This window comes from Chelonoidis abingdonii, chromosome 2 (genome assembly GCF_003597395.2).
Source record: "Chelonoidis abingdonii isolate Lonesome George chromosome 2, CheloAbing_2.0, whole genome shotgun sequence".
Classification (NCBI taxonomy): Eukaryota; Metazoa; Chordata; order Testudines; family Testudinidae; genus Chelonoidis; species Chelonoidis abingdonii.
In genome coordinates this window covers 211,201,503-211,206,962 of record NC_133770.1, presented here as the reverse complement: position 1 = coordinate 211,206,962, position 5,460 = coordinate 211,201,503, and positions in this window count along the sequence as shown.

Sequence of the window (5,460 nt, the reverse complement as noted above, 5' to 3'; positions counted from 1 at the left end):
AGAGCTGAGGAAGCGTTGTTCCAGGTCAGCCATAAAAACATTGGCGTATTGTGGGGCCATGCGGGTGCCCATAGCAGTGCCACTGATCTGGAGGTATATATTGTCATCAAACTTGAAAAGTTGTGTTGAGTATAAAGGCACAGAGCTCAGCAGCCAGTTGTGCTTGGCATCATCAGGGATACTGTTCCTAACAGCTTGTATTCCATCTGTGTGTGGATGTTTGTGTAGAGAGCCTCTACATCCATGGTGGCTAGGATGGTGTTTTCTGGGAGGTGACCATGCGTTGTAGTTTCCTTCAGGAAATCAGTGGTGTCACGGAGATAGCTGGGAGTGCTGGTGGCATAGGGTCTGAGTAGAGAGTCCACATATCCAGACAGTCCTCAGTGAGAGTGCCAATGCCGCGAGATGATGGGGCGTCCAGGATTTCCGGGTTTTGTGGATCTTGGGTAGTAGATAGATAACCTGGTCGGGCTCTAAGGGTAGCTGATTTTTTCTGGTGTTAGTGTAGTGAGTTCCATGATAGAGGTCCAGTTTCTTAGTGTATTCCTCAGTGGGATCTGAGGAAGTGGCCTGTTAGAATTGGTATTGGACAGGCCAATCCAATACCAATTCTATAGGCCACTTCCCTCAGATCCCATTGAGAATACACTAAGAAACTGGACCATCTACTCAGGACACTCCCTACTAACACCAGAAAAATCAGCATACCCTTAGAGCCCCGACCAGGGTATCTATCTACTACCACAAGATCCACAAACCCGGAATCCTGGACGCCCCATCATCTCGGGCATTGGCACTCTCACTGAAGGACTGTCTGGATATGTGGACTCTCTACTCAGACCCTATGCCACCAGCACTCCCAGCTTCTCCGTGACACCATGATTTCCTGAGGAACTACAACGCATTGGTCACCTCCCAGAAAACACCATCCTAGCCACCATGGATTAAGAGCTCTCATACACAAAACATCCCACACACAGATGGAATACAAGCTGTTAGGAACAGTATCCTGATGATGCCACAGCACATGCTGCTGAGCTCTGTGCCTTTAACTCACACACAATATTCAAGTTTGATGACTAATTAACCTCCAGATCAGTGCACTGCTATGGCACCCGCATGCCCACAATACGCCAATATTTTATGGCTGACTGGAACAACGCTTACCTCAGCTCTCGTCCACTCACGCCCCTTCTCTACCTACGCTACATTGATGACATCTTCCTCACTGGACCCATGGGAAGGAGACTCTAGAAAAATTCCACCCGATTCAACAACTTCCACCCACCATCAGCCTCAGCCTGGACCAATCTACACGGGAGGTCCACTTTCTAGACACCACGGTGCAAATAAGCGATGGTCACATTAACCACTCTATATCGAAAACCTACCGACCGCTACGCCTACCTTCATGCCTCCAGCTTCCACTCCGGGCACATCACACGATCCATTGTCTACAGCAAGCACTGAGGTACAACCGCATTCTGCTTCTAACCCCTCAGACAGAGACCAACACCTACAAAATCTCCACCAAGCATTCTCTAAACTACAATACTCGCACGAGGGAAATTAGGAAACAGATCAACAGAGCCAGACGTGTACCCAGAAGCCTCCTACTGCAGACAAACCCAGAAGAAACCAACAGGTCCACTGGCCATCACATACAGCCCCCAGCTAAACCCCTCCAACGGCATCATCAGGGATCTACATCATCTGGACAATGATCCACACTTTCACAGGTTCTTGGGTGGCAGGCCAGTCCTCGCCCACAGACACTGCCAACCTGAAACGTATTCTCACCAGCAACTGCACACGCACCATAGTAACTCCAGCTAGAACCAATCCATGCAACAAACTCGATGCCAACTCTGCCCACATATTACACCAGCGACACCATCATAGGACCTAACCAGATCAGCCACACCATCACTGGTTCATTCACATGCACATCACCAATGTAATATACGCCCATATATGCCAGCAATGCCCCTCTGCTATGTACATTGGCCAAACTGGACAGTCACTACGGAAAAGGATAAATGGACACAAATCAGAATCGGAATGGCACTATACAAAATGTAGCGAAGCACTTCAACTCCCTGGCCACACTATAGCAGACCTTAAGGTGGCCATCCTGCAGCAAAAAACTTCAGGACCAGACTGCAAGAGAAACTGCTGAGCTTCAGTCATTTGCAAATTTGACACCATCAGCTCTGGACTAACAAAAGACTGTGAATGGCTTCAATTACAGAACCAGTTTCTCCTCCTTGGTTTTCACACCTCTACTGCTAGAACAGGGCCTCACCCTCCTGACTGAACTAACCTCGTATATCTCTAGTCTTGCTTGCCTAGCCTATAACCCTGCCCTGGAAATTTCCACTACCTGCGTCTGACGAAGTGGGTATTCACCCACGAAAGCTCACGCTTCCAAAACCTCTGTTAGTCTATAAGGTGCCACAGGATTCTCTGCTGCTTTCAAAGATCCAGACTAACACGGCTACCCCTCTGATACAAAAAAGTGTGTTTTTTCTATTTTTGGGAGGTATGTAGCAGCAGATCCTTGCTGAATTATATCTGGCACAAGTATATAAAAATGGCTAACTAAAATTACTTTGCGGTAGTAAGCATAGGTTGCGTCTGACTTATGCAGATTTCAAACTGCATCCTTTTTTTAGGATTCTTTTTAAATGTAAAGAATATCCTTCGGGCTCCGTTGATTTGATAGGCCAGTTTCAAAATGGAATTTCAAGAACAGAGCCTGAGTAAAAGGTGAGTGAGCTATGTTTAATTTATGTGAATAGCCGTTTATATGCATACTTAAGGTTTCCATTTTTTCTAACTGGCATTTTCTTTTCTGAAAACGGATCTAATACAACACTTCACGCTTCTTACTGCACCTTCAACTGAGATTCTCGAAGTACTACAAGCTGATGAATTTAACCTTGTAACAGTTTGTATGAGGTATTTTTCAGCATATAATACATGGAATTAATCACATCACTTCTATGACATTAATGCGATTTGATGTCAATTTTGAACACCACTTTGTATGTGTGTGCTGAAAAGGAACTTTTTTCTTGTTTTTGAATTCCTCTAGGTTATATGGCTATCAGTTTCTTAAGTATACACCTGTCTGAGAAGGGGCAGATCACTGATGTAATGTGTTTCAAACTGTAGTAATAAAATACTTGGCATTATAACACTTCCGAAAATGCAAAATGCTATGGGGAAACTGAGACAAATGAAGTTAATTGACTTGCCCAAAATCAGAGAGCAAAGAAAAGAACTCAGAAGTTGTGTCTTTATGAATCCCTCAATCCAGTAAAACAAAATAGTGATATTGACATCATGGTCTCTTTCCATTTAGATAATCCTCCTTCAGTGGCTATAATTTAAACATCTTTGTGCATGATTTTTTTAAAGTCAAAGCAACATATAGTTAACCATGTCCTTGGGAATTACCAGAGTCATGTGTCCCCATTGCTGGAAAGATGGGTACCTGTTTCTCAGTAGAGATAATGCTGCTTCTGAATTTTCAACTTTGTACAGCAGGCAGCTGGGCAAATTGATTATTAAAGGGAGGAAAATCAAAACAGAGAAAATGTTGAGTAATGGAGAATGAGAAAGGAGAGAACTAGACACAGAAGGGAGAAAGGATAGGAACAGGAAAAAGAAGAGTAGTGGGGGAAGAGAGCATTTCCTTCCTCCTTTTCTTTCTCCTTTCCCTCTCTTTCGAGTAGATAATGCCCTTTGGATCTTATTTATAAAAAAACAAAAAAAAAACCCCTATTCCTTAAATCTCTCTTTGCCTGATGACGAAATGGGGGACACATACCATATATTTTACAAATCAATTTATGAACAGTTTAAACAGTGTTCCATGGAAATATTCATGATTAAGGCTGCATGTCTGTCGCGAACGTCACGGATTCCATGACATACCACGACCTCCTGACTTCTGCAGCAGCAGTGTGGCTGACCTCAGGGCCACCCAAGCAGCAGGCCCTGTGATCAGCTGTTCAGAGGCCCCAGGGGCAGCAAACACCAGCTCCTGCTGGAGCAGCCCACAGCCAGCCGTTTCAGCTGCTGTGATGGCCCCAGGGGTCAGCCACACAGTTGCTGCTCAGGGAGCTGGCCCTAGGGACACCCGAGCAGTGGCCCTGGGGCAGCTGGAGCAGCAGCCCTGGGGGCTGCCAGAGCAGCTGCTGCTCAGCAGCTCCTGACCAGGGGCAGCTGAGCAGTGGCTGGTGCAGCTGGACCCAGGGGCTGCTGCACCAGCTGCTGCTCAGCAGCCCTGATTGCTGGCCAGGAACCACCCGAGCCAGGGGCTAGTGCCGCTGGCCATGCGGACTGCCTGAGCAGCAGCCAGAGGGCTGCCCCGGGACCCCACCAGAGCAGCAGCACCCAGAGCAGCAGTGCCCCAGGGGGTTAGTCAAGGGTATTATAGTAAAGACAGGAGAGGTCACAGGCTGTGGATTTTTGTTTATTGCCCATGACCGGTCAATGACTTTTACTAAAAAATACCATAACTAAATCATAGCCTTATCATGATACTTGCTTGGAATGCTTCATAACATGTGCTTCAGAAAAGTTTCCCCAAATTAGTGGCATTGCATAGGAATTTATTTAACAGAACGCTCAGCTGGCACGTAGTGAGAGTAAGCAGCACTAATATGAAGCAGTGAAAAAGGGAAGAGACTGAACAAGTGAATTGTACTGCTTCTGCAAAACATGCAGAAAAGTGAGGTCTGAGTTATGCTAGTCTGATTTTGTCCTGTCAGCTATTACTGTCAGATAACTCACCCTTCGTTTGGCATCGCGGTATAGTAGCAATATTTTATTATGAAGGTAAAATATTTTAACAAAATCTCACCTATATAGTGGACACCAATACCTGTCTTTAATCATCGTTTTTCCTTTCTTCAGATATAAACTCTGACTAAAGAAAGGAAATTCTTCCCTGCTCCTTTGCCCTCTTATGGGAGCAAGGAATTTTGACTTAAATGTTATAATGACAGAATAAATTGTAAACTTGTCTGCTTTCTCTGATTTAGTTTTACGACAAGAAGGCAGCCATTCATGAAGCACTGTGTGACACATTGACACTCGCACTGTTTGGAGAAATGCGATTTTAGTCAGCCAGAGGATTCCTATATTGCTGCTAAGAAAACTGCAGGCAAATGCCAAATAGACTGCTGCTACAAGTATTAGTTCTTATCTCACTCAGATGTTAAAGGTAAGTGATAGTGAGATTTTACATTAAATTAAAAAGAATAATTGCATCACATTATGCAGCTGCTACAGCAATATTTTCCAAACATGTATGGATCAGTACAGTCATTCTGGAGATCTTGCAGGATTCTAAAGAGCCAGTTGCTTAAAAACAAAATCATAACATTTGATGTATTGTGGGGGGAACTACAGTTATTTATCATTTTGTTTTACATTCATTTGATTTGT